The sequence below is a fragment of the Helianthus annuus genome, chromosome 7 (genome assembly GCF_002127325.2).
Source record: "Helianthus annuus cultivar XRQ/B chromosome 7, HanXRQr2.0-SUNRISE, whole genome shotgun sequence".
NCBI lineage: Eukaryota > Viridiplantae > Streptophyta > Magnoliopsida > Asterales > Asteraceae > Helianthus > Helianthus annuus.
This window is the reverse complement of record NC_035439.2, coordinates 42,533,182-42,550,773: the sequence shown is the minus strand read 5'-3', so window position 1 is coordinate 42,550,773 and position 17,592 is coordinate 42,533,182. Positions and strand designations below refer to the sequence as shown.

The window sequence follows — 17,592 nt, the reverse complement described above, 5'->3', positions numbered from 1 at the left end:
TGCATATCTTACGTTCTAATCAGTAAAATATTTTATTTTAGTGATTGGAATGCAAAAATTCCATTCGTCGCGCAATTTGGATCGTTTTTCGCATTCGTTTGTGTTTCGTCGTAATTTACCGAATAACGTGACCGTACGACCAAGCGAACCGACATCCGCGATGTTTTCAAGCATATTTTAAGTTCCCTATACTTTGACTTCATTTTAGAGCCTTGAAATGGGGTTAACGGGGCTTAAACGAGTCAAAAATCAACATTTAAGCATGCAGGGACCTGTTCTGCCAATTTGGGAAACTTAGAACTGACCTCCCCCGCGCCACGCACCAAGCACAGGTATACCTGGCACGCCACGCTACAGGGACCATTTTTCAGCAGTTCAGTTTCCAGCAATCAGCTCCAATTCCAGGGTCTTTTGGGCAAATTTCTCAATACTATGGCCTGGTTTTTGGGTTCCTCCTGTTTTAAATACCATCTTCTACAATGTAGGGCCAAGATTGATCCTTCTAAACACTTGGAATGATCTCATTCATCCTAACTTACTATAAATAGACATGGGTTCTTCATTCATTCTTCACACTTGATTCAAAAACCTGCTCTAAGTTGGAGTTCTATACTTCATACCTGAGCAATTGGACCAAATCTTCCTAGCTTGGACCTTTTGTAAGCTTCTTTCATGCTTTTTATGCTTTTCTAGCATGAAAGTCAAACAGTGTTTGACTTTCTGCTTTGACCATGAAATGGTCAACACGAAGTTTGTTTGAACTTTGCAACGTGAGCGTAATCACGATGGTTATAGTCCCTTGTGACTATACCTACTGATTACCACGTTGATTAGTCGAAGTGATGAGTCAAAGATTCGGTCAAAATGCCGTTTATGCTCATTTTGAGACAAAACTATTTTCGAGTATCCAAACCCTTTGTTTTGATATCAAAACCTATTTTCCAACTTAGTTAAACATATCTTAACATGTTTAACTCGTGACTTTTAGTCTAGTGCTTGTATAGGGTCGTAAGATAAGCGGTCTTAACAACCGCTTAGACTTTCGAACCCGACCCGTTTGGTCGACCATTAGGATCCGACCAAGCATATTTTGTGACCATTGTTGTATAGGGAATAACCTTCCAAGGTTATACCTTATGGTCACTTAGTTTAATTAGTTGGTATGATAGGTAGTTTATATGCCTTAGGAAAATGACCAAAATGCCCTTTTCATGCATAATTGGATTTAAGCGTATGTAACCTAACTTTTGTCACTTAAACGATATCACATGAGTTCCAATACTCATTTGGTTTACGAGACCTCATTCTACCCGATCTTCCGATTTAGGTGTCGATTTATTAACTAGCGATTCGATTCCTAGGTGCTATCTGATTTCCTATGTTTACTCGAGCTTTGCTAGTTCATTTAATCAAGGATACTTTGCACTACAATATGAGTACATAATTCCCCTATGTTACTGATTTCGATTGTTTTGGGGTGATTCATACGTGTTAAACGATTTCGATGTTTTCAACGATGATTTCAAAAATGAATACTATGGTTTATATTAAACAAGAACGATTTCGATAATGTGAACGAACTTGTTAGACATATTTACATAACGAATAACATTCATTAGCTTTGGCCAAGCTGACCAGTATTAGGTTATGGTACCATAGGATCTGACAAATCCCGTTATCGGACTGCACCCATGGTTATGTGTGGGGGTTATGTGGGTAACGACTGAACGTGTTAATTGTTAACTTACCCTTTGGTGGTTTGTTAATCAGACTGCACCCATGGTTATGTGTGGGGTTATGTGGGTAATGACTGAATCTCTTAATTGTTAACTTACCCTTTGGTGGTTTGTTAATACGAGTTGAATGATGGACGAGTTACGAAGGTTTGAATGTATTCCACGAGACGACCAAAAGTAGTTTTCACAAATAAAACGAGAACGATTTTGAATGATTGAACGATTGAACGATTATGAACGATTGAACGATTTAAACAAATGAATGATGGTCTATAACGAGAACGAGTTTAACGATTTACACGATTTAAACGATGGGTTTTTGGTTAGTGTTTAGATAATGGGACGGGTGTAATGTGATAAAAGCATGGTAGATACTGTCACACCCCAACCAATGGCGGAATCATCGGGGCGCGGCACTAGGCGAATCAGATCGCTCAAGAGAATCCATAACAACTATATTGCGACAGTATTTAATGCGTTCATTATCCCATACTAATAAACAGTTACAATCACATAAGCTGTCATGAATTTCATGTTCTCTTCAAACAATACAAATCCGACAACCTAGATTTTAGGTGTGTTTCTAGACTTCCTAGCTTGATTTGATGTAGACTGCGACTAAACCTGCATCATACGTTAAAACAACGTCAATACAAAAGTATTGGCGAGTATACAAGTTTTGATAGAGTAGCTTAAATAGTTAAAAAGTGCTGCGAATTACCAAATACATAAACGAGATACCTCAACATACATGCATACAAGACAGATACTACCAGCTAAGTCACTCGAGCTGCGATTGCGATTGCTATTCATCCTAACTAGACCCCGTCGGGTGCTATAGTACTATACTAGTTAAGGCGGGACCTCACGAGTATAAGTCCTAACACATATGTAACTAGCATCACGTGTAAATATGCATAACAGTCATTCGCAAGTGATAAACAGTTTGATTGAATAATTCGTTTTGATAAATTTGATTTAATAAGAACGTATGTTACATCCAAAATGCGATAAAAAGGGGTTTGAGTATACTTACAGTCGGTGATGGATTGAAGGGAGCGCTAGAGTGAGATTAGCCTGATCAGAACAATTATACAAACGATAAGCGGCGCGTAAAATGGTGCGGAGTGCCAGTGGATCGGACGACAATCCGATCGGGTGGCAGGTCGATCGGATGACAATCCATTCGGGTGGTCGCCCGATCGAGTGGCCACTCGATTGGATTGTCATCTCGTTTGGGATGGATGTGTTTGTGTATGATGGCTTGTCTTTTGTAGTTTTCATTGTAGTATTTTGAAAATAAAGAAGTATCTCTACCTTTCAGGTCGGTCGATCGAACGGCGGTCCGATCGGGCGACAATCCGATTGGTAGGACACTTTAGTGAGAACAAGTTCATAGCAGTTTGTCACTCGATTGGATTGCAATCCGATCGGGTGGCAATCTGTTTGGAACTCATTATGTTGAAAATTGTTTAAGTCCCAAATGTTACACGATTGGACGGTCACTCGATCGGGTGGCAATCCGATCTGGTGGTAATCCGTTTCAACGTTCAGATCCTTTGAATAGTTTGAGAAATAGTTTAAGTATGGGACCAAGGTGCAAGTCGATCGGGTGGCTGTCCGATCAGGTGGCAGTCTGACCGGACGGCAATCCGCTCGGACGGCAATCCGTCCCAGTGTTTTGATCGTCTCTACACTTGGTTGTTTTGATAGTTTGCAGTTTTGATCGAGACGGTGTGATAATTTGCTAAACAACAGAAACCCCATCTTGACCTGAGCGACCCGATCGGACAGGAATCACCCTAGCCCGACCAGTTAACCTGTTCGAGACGGTTGTTCATGTTCAACCCGAAATCGGTAGTCTCTCTGATAGAAACCAGATCTTGAACCGACACATCACTAGAAAGAGTAGAAGATCAGAACAAGCTCCGATTCTATCGGTTTCGAGTGCATTGAGTGTAAAAGAGTTGAAAAAAATTGGAAAACCATCTTTCAATCTTTTTAACCATTAATATGTGTAGATCTATGCGAAAATTATTGTTTGATCTTGTGGAAATCCTTAAGATCTGAGTTGTTCATGGTGGAATGAGGCCAATACTTGGAGTTCATAAGATCTCCATGATGACATCACCCTAGAACACCTTAAATATGTTGATTTCATGGTTGAAAGTTGAGATTCAAAGGTGAAAAAGATGAAGAAGTGCATGTAGATCATATAAGTACAAGATTTGAGGTAGAAACTTACAAGAATTGTGAGTAATTGAGAGAAAATAGACCCCCAAGTGTGTTGGTCGAGTGAGAGCTGTCACATCACTGTTCAAGTGATGACAAGTGCTATTTATAGGTGAAGTGGAGTGTAGGAGATGAAGTGCAACGGATCGGATGGCAATCTGATGGGGTGGCTGTCCGATCGGGTGGCAATCCGATCGGGTGGCCACTCGATCGATCAGTCACTCGATCGGTGGTCTCCGGCGTTGTTGGTGCACTACATCTGTTGATTTCGTCTTGGATCAAGTCAATCATTGCGTTGTATAGATTAGGGCTCAATATACGAGAAAATAAGAAAATGTATGCGTGTTAGAAAAGGTTTCGCTTGTATGGTCTTGTAATGGTTTCACTTCAGTGTCACAGTAAAGGTTTCGCTTGAGTGTCATGTACACATAAACGAAACCTGAACTCTATAAATAGCTGGCCTTCAAGCGAAAAAGATAGAACTTTCGTGATTTCCGTACCGAGGTGCTGCCGGTGTGACGTTTGAGCTGTAAACATTGATAAATCAATACAACAGTTGATTAAAGTGAAGAACAAGCTATTTCTACCCACGTTTCTTGTTATTCCGCACCTGAAACATAGGAGATTGCCTCTGAACAACTCGTTAGGTCGAGAACACGATCCTACAAGTGGTATCAGAGCTTGGGAGGAGGTTTTCTACAGAAATTAGCTGGATTGCATCTTGTTTTCTTGCTTCTACATCTTCTATTATCGATTCAGAAAGTTTTAGCGGTCAGAATCGGTTCAAAATTTCTCAGATTGTGCGCAATAGATCAAAGACAAACCCTGGAATGTTTCATGCCAAAATTCGAACAAAAAATGGGTCAAACTATCTTCGGACTATGTTTCGCTTCAATGAACATCTTGACAGTTCCGTTTCAAACTGCATAATAGTTTCGCTTATCCGGTCAAATATCTGAGGATTCGCTTCAAAGTGTAGCATAGTTTCGCTTGTCCGTCACTATAAGTGAAGTTCCGCTTCATTGTTTCGCTTCAAGAGGCAGTTTTGGTATTTCGCTTATAGGTTTCGCTTCAGTGATCATTTCTGGTTTCGCTTATTAAGGCATCTCAGCAGTTTCGCTTGTGTGAAAAATTTGTATCGCTTATTTTTCATTTTTCTTGAAAAACGTGCAAAGTTGTCATGGATACCAATTTCTACAACGCGTTTGCAACACCGTCTACTCCAGCTGCGATTGCTCAGGCCATGAACTTAGAGAACGAGACGGGAACTACCCAAAAGCCCCCGAAGTTGATGAGTATCGAAGAATACTATAGGTGGAAAGATAGATTCGAGAACTGGGTTCAGGCAAATCATCTTAGATCATGGGAATGCATATTGAAGAAGTATGTGTTGCCTAGAACGGAGTTGCAGGTTATCAAACATTTATCCGAGTTCACGGATCAAGAACGTGTAATGTACAAAGCCGAGAAGATGATGATCAGTCTTTTGCAGCAAGCGATCAAAGAAGATATATTCATATTGTTACAGCACGACAAAACTGCAAAGTCGATCTGGGATGCTCTTAAAGTAAAATTTGAGGGAAGCGAGAACATGATAAAGAGCAAGAAGGCAATGCTAAAGAAAGAGTTTGATCTATTCAGCAGCTTACCAGGAGAGGATACAAAGAAGCTGATTGAGAGATATTGTCACTTAGTGCGATCATTGTCGATGTTGGGTGTTGAAAAGGATCGTGAAGAGTGGGTGGACAAGTTAGCCGATGTGTTGCCACAGAAAGAGTGGGGAACTTATCTGATGATTCTGAAAAACACGGGTGTTTATGATGGGTTGACGATTTCTCAGTTTATAGAAAAGATCGAGAGTCAGGATTTGGAACAGCAGAAGATTGCTAGGATGAATAGTCCGAGTGGTCAACAGGATGTGAAAATGTACTACAAAGGTAGTATTCCAGTTCCAGAATCTGAGAGAAGTCCAAAAATTCAAACTGCGTTCAGTGCTGGGGATTCATCAGAAAAAGCTTATCAGGGTTCGGGCAACAGTAGCAGTGGGTTTTCATCATTTCCGAGTGTCAATCCCAAAGAGTCAAAGACAAGTTTTCAGTCTCAGGGCACAAGGACAGGAAATGGATATGTGATTCAGTGTAACATCGCGCTAAATCTTCCAGAAGGCCAAAGCTTTTCAGAAGACACTGCTAAAGACCATATGGCTCTACTTGGTTCTGTGTTATTATCTTATGAGGGTCTAGTAGCTGGTCGGATCGGGAATCATATGCTCACAAAGGAGGATTACGATCAGATAGACGCCGAAGAAATGGAACTCATGGATATCAAATGGTGTCTTGCAAGTGTTCTTCGACGTGCTGAAAAGTTCAAAACGATTACCGGGAGAAATGACTTTCTTGATGCTCATGTGTCTACTTTAGGTTTTGATAAATCTAAAGTTACTTGTTTTCGATGCAGGGAGAAAGGCCATTTCAAACGGGAGTGCAAAGGTAGAGAAGCTAGTGGTGCGCAGAATCCGTTCGGAAAAGACGATTACTACCAGAAAGCCATTTATCAGCAGGTTGGTCAATCACAAGACTCACAGACGGCTCATGGTAGGAAGATCGAAGATTCTAAAAGAGCATGTTTGGTAGATTTCAGCTGGAGTAATTACATATCATCTGATGGCAAAGCAGCATGCATGATCGATCAAGATGATGAGAAACTACCTGAAGGTTTTAGTGCGATCATTGTCGATGTTGGGTGTTGAAAAGGATCGTGAAGAGTGGGTGGACAAGTTAGCCGATGTGTTGCCACAGAAAGAGTGGGGAACTTATCTGATGATTCTGAAAAACACGGGTGTTTATGATGGGTTGACGATTTCTCAGTTTATAGAAAAGATCGAGAGTCAGGATTTGGAACAGCAGAAGATTGCTAGGATGAATAGTCCGAGTGGTCAACAGGATGTGAAAATGTACTACAAAGGTAGTATTCCAGTTCCAGAATCTGAGAGAAGTCCAAAAATTCAAACTGCGTTCAGTGCTGGGGATTCATCAGAAAAAGCTGATCAGGGTTCGGGCAACAGTAGCAGTGGGTTTTCATCATTTCCGAGTGTCAATCCCAAAGAGTCAAAGACAAGTTTTCAGTCTCAGGGCACAAGGACAGGAAATGGATATGTGATTCAGTGTAACATCGCGCTAAATCTTCCAGAAGGCCAAAGCTTTTCAGAAGACACTGCTAAAGACCATATGGCTCTACTTGGTTCTGTGTTATTATCTTATGAGGGTCTAGTAGCTGGTCGGATCGGGAATCATATGCTCACAAAGGAGGATTACGATCAGATAGATGCCGAAGAAATGGAACTCATGGATATCAAATGGTGTCTTGCAAGTGTTCTTCGACGTGCTGAAAAGTTCAAATCGATTACCGGGAGAAATGACTTTCTTGATGCTCATGTGTCTACTTTAGGTTTTGATAAATCTAAAGTTACTTGTTTTCGATGCAGGGAGAAAGGCCATTTCAAACGGGAGTGCTAAGGTAGAGAAGCTAGTGGTGCGCAGAATCCGTTCGGAAAAGACGATTACTACCAGAAAGCCATTTATCAGCAGGTTGGTCAATCACAAGACTCACAGACGGCTCATGGTAGGAAGATCGAAGATTCTAAAAGAGCATGTTTGGTAGATTTCAGCTGGAGTAATTACATATCATCTGATGGCAAAGCAGCATGCATAATCGATCAAGATGATGAGAAACTACCTGAAGGTTTCAGTTGGGATATGTTTGTTGATGAGAAAGGAGAGTTCAAGGCTTTCATTGCCAAGATTGTCAAAGAGCCAGACTTGTTTGCTACATGGATGAAGTCTATCGGAGTTAATGTGACGAGTGAGGATGAAAAATCTGCTATGTCGGATGAAAATTCAGATAGTGTTGATAAACTTTCAGAAAGATCTGAGGAAATTTCAGAGAGTTCAGATGAAAGTGTTAAAAATGTTGCTAGTTCTGAAAAAGAAGTTGTATTTGATCAAACTCCATCTGATTCTGGTTCATCAGATGCGGATTCTGAAAAGTCTGTACAGTTTGATCAGTCACTAGTTGATAGTAGTTTTTTTTTTTTTTTTTTTTTTTTTTTTTTTTGTAGTGATGATGAGGAGGAGAAACATATTAATGTTGCTAAATCTCATCTTTCTCCTGAAAGTTTTCATTTCTATTTTGCAGAACGCTTGGAGAAACTGAAGAAGAAAAGAGCTGCTATAGAACAACAAAAGAAGTCTGAAAATGATGTTCAAATTGTTGAAAGTGTTGCTAAGAAGATTACTGAAGTTGAGAAAGTAATTGAAGCTGAGAAGGTGAAAGAAGAAGAAAAGCTGATTGAAGTTGTGAAAACAATCGAAGTTGAAAAGATTGTTGAAGTTGTCAAGCCTTGCACGAAGTGTTTGGAAGCCTGCAAGGAGTGTGCAGCAAAAGACGACATCATTGCTGAGTATGAGAAGAAGAAAGAGGAGTTACTGTTTAACCTCAACTATGTAAAAGAATCATATGATGTCTTAAACAAAACAGTAACTGGCCTCCAAAAGACAAACTCAGAGAGAGAACAAGCACTGACAATGATGAATGCAGTCATGATGTCAAAGCAAAAAGCCATAAACTTTTACATCGAAGAGAGTGCTAAGTAGAAGCAAGAGTTGGAGACCGAGAAGATCGAAAATGAGAGGATTAGACGTTTACTGCTTAGTTATTCGAGTTCTGATTATCTCATTGATCGTATTTACCCAACTGTTGCAGGTATGGAAGCTTTTCAAGATGAGAAGTCGAAGGAAAAGAAAGATTGTGGTAAGAAACCGACTGTTAGCTATAACAAGTGTCCGCATCCAATTTGGGAAGGGTACTCTCCTAGAAAACCAAATGAGGAACAACTTGAAAAAGCAGTCAATATAAAGCTAAAAACCGACACAACTGATGATTTACCAGATAACATTGATGTCACGTTTACCTCGTCCGATACTGATCATGAGTCTGAGTTGATAAAAAAGGTGGTCGATCAGGTGTTGGATATTGATGAGGAGTCTGAGTCAAAGTCTGAGTCTGGAGGGTTACATTCGTCAGTCAACAGTGAAAATTTGTCAGTTAAACGGTCTTATAGTAAAGAGTTTTTGTTATCAAAAGCAAATTTGAATGATGAAACATTCGAAGTTGTTTATACTTTGAATGGTTCTGACAAATTATATTACAACAAAGAGTTTCCAATCATGAGTATTAAAACTGAATTGATTAACAAAACTTTCAAATTAATAGAAATTAATATTCCTGAATTGAAAGTTTTAAAAAGTTTTGAAAAACCTAAAAAATATACTTCAAGAGTTCAACAACGTCTAAACAAGAAAAAGGGTTACAATTCTGGTCCTGGTTTTCAAAAGAAACCTAACCAAAATCGTAGCTACAAAAAAAAGGTTTAGGTTTTGTTCCACCGGAAAATGATAAAAATGAGAAAAATTCCAAAATAAAAACTGAATTTGTGTCAGGTGGAAGCTCAGATGAGGAACAGAAGAAACCGTTCTGGAAACATTCGAACCAGGAGTTTCTTGCTGAGAAGAGAAGGAATGGAACTGGAGTGTTTCATCCAAGAGAGAATCATACATGTTACAAGTGCAATGAAGCTGGTCACATTGCATGGAATTGTTCAAAGAATGCAAAAACAAAACAGGGAGTTTCTCAGAAATTAAAAGAAAAAGTTGTTGATATTGAACCACCAACTGAAACACTTAAAGTTTTTGAAACAGAGATTTCAAATCAGTTTTACAATGAGAAAAAGGATTTTAATGTCGAGAAAACATTCAACGGGAATGTTAAAAAGATTTTTGGAAAAATGTTGAGTGGGAAAGCAAAAGGGGTTAAAGACTTCTATGCAACTAAAAAGGCAACATACAACCCCACTGAGCAAGAACTGAAAACCATCAAGTCTGAGAAGACTTGGATGGAAGTTTGCTTCCCATGATAGTTGAAGGACTATGCCGGAGATCCCAAGTTTATATCGTGGATCAGGAATCGGCATCATTCTAGTGTTTGAAAAGTTTGTTTAAAAGATTTTGAATAGTGTTTGAATTTTTACAGGATTGAAGGACTACGCCGGAGCTTTCAGGTTGGTAAGTGAGAGGCAGGAATCAGCATCTTTCTGACTAATCTTACAAGTGGTAAAGAGGTTTCTTGTAGATGTATCATTCCTACAGGAAAACTTACAATTACAAGTGGTATTTGTTTGGTTACACTTTCAAGTGGTTATTATTTTCAAGTGGATCAGAGGATTGTTAACTGCAAATGGTATAACAGGGACATTATGTTGTACCAGATTTACTATTCATATGAGATTGATAAACAAGATGATGAACCATATCCACATGCTTCATAAGTGGCAAACTTAAAAGTGGTAAACACAAACTCATTTTCTGGAAAAATCATTTCGATTAAAACAAACTTAAATGTTTTGAGATCTAAATGAGAAAATGATTTGTTGAAAGGGGGAGGTCAGATTGTTTCTGCCAAGTGAATTGAGATATGATGTGATTTGATGTCAGTTGTCTAGTTTTTGTGCAGTTTGTTTTACTTTTCATGTTTCAAGTAGGTCAAGAGTCTAGAAGTTTTCAAATTTCCTTTGAAATGTGTTTGCATTTTAGGGGGAGTAGGGAAATTTCAGAAAATCAAAAAACATTTGAAAATTTGAAAAATACAAAAACATGATAAAATTCAAAAATGAGTTTTGTTGTGAAAAGAGGAAATGATAGTACATCAGTAGGCTGTCACAACATGCTAAAGAAATGTAAAGATAAAATGTGATAAACAATCTCACTGAGGATGTGCCAGTAGGTTTTCGCACATTTAGTAAATTGTGACGAGATAAACTTGCTTGTTCTGTGGGTTAACACAAACTTGGATATATAGGTAACTCCTGAAATCTTGTTTGAAAGATCCCTTATTCTAAGATACTAGGTCTTTATGCTCAGTGATATCTGGGGTATTATCCCGGGACTTCTGCTGTATGGAAGTACTGACCTAGTCCCCGGATAATGCTTTCCACAAAAGCTTGAAACATAGCTTCGCCCTCAGCATGCTGATGAAACAATAAAATTGATAGTCGCTGCTGTTGAAATAATAAGATCCTCTAAAGGGGACACACCGAAAAGTCGAAGCCGTCATCTCTCTGCGTATACGGAAGTATCGACCTGAACTCTCACGGCCCTCGCATCTAACCCCTATACAGATATTAGCTGTGGTATACTCACCTGTAAGACTGAATATTGGGATCTGGATACGGGAGTATATTCAAGTAGTGAGACACACGAATAAGTCAGTATCTAAGACTTTAACATCGTGTCTCGGATCAATTGAACTTTGTGTGAAAATTTCAGTGGACCGATATACTGACAATCTAGGTGAATTGTTTTGAACTGAAAATGTAATCAAGCTTAACGGTGTTGGTGACATGTCTCATAAACTGATATGATCCTCTTACACGAACTCACAAAAATAGTGTCTGTAAATATTTCTTTACTGCATTACATGTTTCGTTATTACAAAATACAAAAAGATTTTGTGTGTGTTTTAGCATAAAGTTTTAAGAAATTTCAAAAAGATTTTCGACAACTGATATTGGAAAGCTGATTTTCAAAATTCCGAGTGTTAGACATGATGACATTATTGTGAGGGGGAGTGCTTCAAATTATCAAAATATATCTGTCGAATCTTCAAGTGGTTCATCATAATCTGTGGAAGAATTATTTTGAGAGGGAGGTTATATTGGTGCACATGGATTTGAGAGAGAGTTAGTATTGGTGCTCTCAATTTGTTAAAAACTAGAAACCTTACTGCTGGGTTAAGAATGTGCAGGTTTAGTCAGGTTTGATCTTGGATCTGAAGATAGAGTGCCAAGTTTCGTTTTCTGAAGGCCTCTGTTTGAGCCAGGTTGATCGATCCTGAGAACCTGTGAAGATCAGACAACGATGCTGAAGATGTTACTGAAGAACAAAAGAATGCCAGTAAATCGTGAGGGGGAGTCTATTGGTGAAGAAAAAGAAAGAAAAGCCCTGAGACTGATCAAGACTAAAGATATGAGGTCACAGCATGGTGATGTACGACTCCATCAACATCTGAGGGGGAGTCTGTTGGTGCACTACATCTGTTGATTTCGTCTTGGATCAAGTCAATCATTGCGTTGTATAGATTAGGGCTCAATATACGAGAAAATAAGAAAATGTATGTGTGTTAGAAAAGGTTTCGCTTGTATGGTCTTGTAATGGTTTCGCTTCAGTGGCACAGTAAAGGTTTCGCTTGAGTGTCATGTACACATAAGCGAAACCTGAACTCTATAAATAGCTGGCCTCAAGCGAAACAGATAGAACTTTTGTGATTTCCATACCGAGGTGCTGCCGGTGTGACGTTTGAGCTGTAAACGTTAATAAATCAATACAACAGTTGATTAAAGTGAAGAACAAGCTATTTCTTCCTACATTTCTTGTTATTCCGCACCTGAAACATAGGAGATTGCCTCTGAACAACTCGTTAGGTCGAGAACACGATCCTACAGGCGTGTTGCGTTTCGATGGTTCGTTTTGTTCGTTAAGCTTTATGATAGTTTGGTCCCACATCTTCATACCCACATTCATATATTTATTATAATTAGTCCCACAAAGGGACATATAAATATCCACATTTCAAAGTCTGTGTTGCAATAATCGAGTTGCGTGTTTTGAATATGCCTTGTGTTGCGACACATCACGGCTATCGAGGAGGGTAGAATAGGTCCTCACTCAATGTCATCGTGAGTGTTAGTATGTGCGATGTGATGTGTTATAGCGATAAAGTATGCGTGATATGTGAAAATACTGCGAAATAGCGATGTATGCGATATAGCTACATTATGATCTGAATCTCTGGTGCTAGGCGTAACGAGTATAGCGAGTGGTAACAATGCACGAACGTGCGGGTTGTTACAGTCTCCCCTGCTTTAGGAAATTTCGTCCCGAAATTAATCCACAAGGAGGGTTGTGAGGATCGATGCGAGTGGGAGTAGCGATAAGAGCGTCAAAATTAAGTGAGCGATCAATCGAGGTTTGATGAGTGAGAGCGTTTTGACGATTGACGATGGCAGCGAGTAAAGCGATTCGTATAACAAAAGATAGCAACACACGAAAAGTGATCTAGAAGTGTTTGAATTCCCGAAAAGTTGATTAATTCGAAAAGGTTTGAAGAAACTTGTTTATGAAAAAATCTTCCACAGTTCGGCGTTAATCTGTTTCGATGTTCACACCAGCGCTATGAGTGGGGTTTTATTAGATTACTAAAAGATTTTAGGATGTTTAAAACTCGTTTTACGAAATTTTATCATCATGCAGCAGTAACTTGAGTCGATTGTTACACCATCGTTACAAGAAAATCTCGTTTGTACAAAGGTTTTGATCAAATTTTAGAAAAAGTTTAGTAAGAAAAGCTTGTTTACATAAAGGTTTTAGTAATATCAAAAATTTTTAAATTTAGAGTCGGCCCCGCATGGCACTTTACCACAAAAGTTCGATAATATGGCTAAAACACTTATATATAGGAAGTACCAGCGGCGTATCCACCATGTTTTAGCCATATGCGTGACAACCCTCACCAAATCAGGTATCCGTACGACTTAATTAATAATTAATTACTGCTTAATTACTGTGCTTGCTTGAAATTATGGATAAACTGCTACCTGAATACTGATACATGAACATACTTGCATCATACTTTACTTGCTGTCACTCTATTATTTATATACAGAACTTTAGTGACAACCATGATGCACCGAAAGCACAGTAGCACAATGAACGGATAACCCATTAAACATGCTGATATAGTCAGCATCAGGCAGACACTGCCTCTAAGGCCTGTATGAGCCCGAGATAGTTTGCTACACTAGTGGAGAGTGTAGGGATATGAGGGTTGTAGAACTGCGTCAGTAGGTATAAGTTATAGTGACCGGATGTGCCTAAAACGTACTCTAAAAACAAAATTCAGCACTTTAAATAAAAATTCAGCATTTAGCCAACTAATAAAGTGCCAAAACATGAGAAAAACATTACTAGACACTTTCCAAAGTGTCGGGAATAAGTTGTGTCACTAAAAATAATATTAACGACACATTAAAGCTTTGTTAAGTACTTTAACGGATCACTATCCAACCGAACAACCGGACTATACCCGGAACATAAAAATATTGCCATCAACACTGTTTTTCTTTTTCTGAGCTAGTTAGGGTCCCCGAATACCCTAACACCCGCTATAATAGTAAATGGTTTAACCTCCTAATTATCTAACCAATACTTACCTTTTAGTTGGAAACCAACCATAAGACCCCCCCCCCAACCGAATTCGGTCACCATATGGTGACACATTGTCCTTTGCATGATTATTTTAATCATGGATGTTTAATATCTAGCAAGCATAGTAACCCTTGGGTAATTAAGATGAGGTTTGTCTATAAGTAACCACCATAACCCATCATTCTTTCACAACACACATCAAAACACCACACTACTCTCTCCTCTCTTGCTCACTTTCGGCCGAAACCCCAAGCACCACCACTGATGTGTGTAAAATGCAACATATAAATCACATCAATTAAGGCATAAAACTAACCCTTTTTAAGTAATAATGTTGGAAAAAGAGTGTTTTTGTCTTTCTTTTGTATTTTCAGGATGAAATGAGCTCAAATTCACAAAAGAAGCAAAAAGACAACTAATTCTAGCATAAATACAAGAAAAGGAATAAAAGTAGACTGCCCGGACCCTCAACGGCATCCTCCAAGGCAAAGAAGAGAAAGCAGAAGACTGAACACGCCCCGTGTCCAGCGGACACGGGGCCGTGCCCAAGAAGCAGCATAAAAGACAAACCTATAGAAGCTTCTATTGCCCACCACGGGGCCGTGTCCATCGGGCATGGGGGCGTGGTGAAAGTACAGCAGGCGCATTAATTGTAATTGCGAATTACAATTAATGAGGAGAGAGAGTGTCAGACGGGCACGGGGGCGTGTCCAGCGGACACGGGGCCGTGCCCAGCCTTCTGTTCAGCCTATAAATAGGAGTGCTTGGTTTCATTCCATCTCATCCCTTGGCACACCACCTCTCTCACACTCCATCCACCACCCACCACCACCATAACACCATCATCCACCACCATCATCCATTGTCCATCGTAGAGTGTGTGAGTCGTCTCGGGATCCAAGATTGATCGTAAGAGTTCTTGACAATCAAGGCCATGTTTGCCTAAGTCTCTTACATCACTTGGTGAAGACAAGTGTTTAGTATAATACTTTTTATTTTTAATCTTTTGCACTTTTTATTTGGTTTTGTATTAATGACTTTAATAACTAGTTACTTATGTTGAAGGTGATCTTTCCTTATCGTTTGTCCGTGGTGTCTTGGCGTTATTTTACTGTCTATATAAAATAAAAGATTTTCACCATTCATATCTCCACGGTCTATATGGAGGTATGTTGGCTACCTGGTCGGGGATTAAGGGAACGGTTTGGTAAGGGTCTTGCCCTTGTTCAGCGTTTAGAGGTCCTGCTTGGGACATGGGTCAAATTTAGTAGGATCTCCTTCAATGCCCATAGGTATTGGATGGCGGGGATCCAAACTCTTTGACCCCCTCATAAGTTAACTACTATTAATACTATAACCCGGCTATTTAGGACTGTATCCCTGCTGACTCAGACTACTTAGCCGAGGGTAACGTCACCGCCGAAAGCGGGGCCTACCACAATTTGCATTAATAACTTAATTCATTATCTTTCAATAATCCAACCCTTTAGGATTGTATCCTTGCTGACTCAAACTACTGGGTTGAGGTTAACGTCGCCTTCAAAAGAGGGGCCTACTACAATAACTAAGATAATCTCTTAAACAAGTGCAAAAGTGCGAAAATAATCAAAGGTTATACTAATACACGTGTCGGATCCAAGTGATTCATCTTGTCTATCTGTTTTTATTTTATTTTATTTTTCAGCATTTAGTTAGTTTTTATTTTTTTTAGATTAAAACATTTTTCTCACTTTTTGATTTGATTAGACGTTGAGGATAAACCGGTATTAAAAGCTCTTGTGTCCTTGGACGACCTCGGTATCTTACCAACACTATACTACGTCCACGATGGGTGCACTTGCCCATATGTGTGTTTAGTGTTAGTGAATATCGTGTTTTATAAATTTAAAACTTGGCTAAAAGTGTAAAAAGGGGATTAAATATACATCAAAAAAATATATCGCACTACACACGCATCAAGTTTTTGGCGCCGTTGCCGGGGACACAAGGATTTTAAGAAAGTTAGGAATCAACGGCCTAATCATATTTTTATTTTTCTTTTTAATTTTTAGGATTTTTCTTAATTTTTCAGCTTCTGCAGAGCTCAGCACGGGGCCGTGCCTGGTCGGACACGGGCCGTGCCCAGCATTGTTACTGGCAGTTTTTGTTTTCCAAGTTACAGAAGGCTGACCACGGGGCCGTGCCGGTGCAACACGGGGCCGTGTCCAACTTCCAGTAACTGGGGATTTGGAAAACAATCACTGAAACTCCGACCACGGGCCGTGTTCGCTCAACACGGGGCCGTGGTGAACCTTCTGACCAACATTCTTTTCTGTTTTTATTGCAGGACTTGGAACCCGACGCCAACCTTACGTAGTGTATGAGCTCCAGTTCCAATAAAGACATAAAAGAAACACTAGAAGAACCCGAACGCTTTCTCAGAAAAAGGTTAAAAGCCAAAAACCAAGAGAAGGTTTCGGGTGATCCACCTCCAATGGCGGACCAACGTACCCTTATGGATTATCTACGACCCACCGTAGGTAATCTAGGCGCCGCTATCAATGCCCCGAATGTCGAAGCTAATAACTTCGAACTCCGGCCGCATTTGATACAAATGCTCCAAAACTCCGCAACCTTCCATGGGCTTGCGGACGAGGATCCTCATCTACATATAACTAATTTCTTGGAAATATGTGATACCTTTCGGATCAATGGAGCATCAAACGACGCCATCCGCCTCCGTATGTTTCCCTTCTCACTAAAAGACCAAGCGAAAGCTTGGCTCAACGCCCTCCCAGCTGGATCGGTAAACACCTGGGATGAACTAGCCCAAAAATTTCTATATAAGTATTTCCCTCCTGCTAAAACTGCTAAGTTAATGACTGAAATTAATACATATTCACAAGAGGACGGGGAATCCTTATATGAAACTTGGGAAAGGTTCAAGGAGCTATTACGCAAGTGTCCCCATCACGGCCTCGCAATATGGCAACAAGTATCCACTTTCTATAATGGATTGTTGCCACACACTAGGCAGACACTTGATTCTAGCTCCGGGGGACTTTTAGGTAATCGACGCCCACACGAAATATATAATCAAATTGAGGAAATTGCTCAAACCAATTTTCAATGGCACACCCCCCGGGAAATAAGTCTATCGCCCCGGGCGCCCATAAGGTCGATGAAAGCACTTCTTTACAAGCCCAAATCAAGGCCCTTTCTTCAAAGATAAAAAAAATTGGAAATGACAAAAACAGTCTCGGTTATGGCTTGTGAAGGGTGTGGTGGGTCACATGAAAATTGGAGTTGCATGAAAGAAACAGACGATC

General features: G+C 39.7%; 1 non-coding gene across 1 annotated transcript; it reads right to left on the bottom strand.

Annotated features, from left to right (window-relative positions):
- Window positions 1–17,135: 17,135 nt before the first annotated feature.
- LOC118480689 lies at window positions 17,136–17,242 on the bottom strand. The gene has a single exon (XR_004863667.1). It is a non-coding gene; the product is annotated as a small nucleolar RNA R71 (small nucleolar RNA).
- Between the last annotated feature and the right edge of the window lie 350 nt (window positions 17,243–17,592).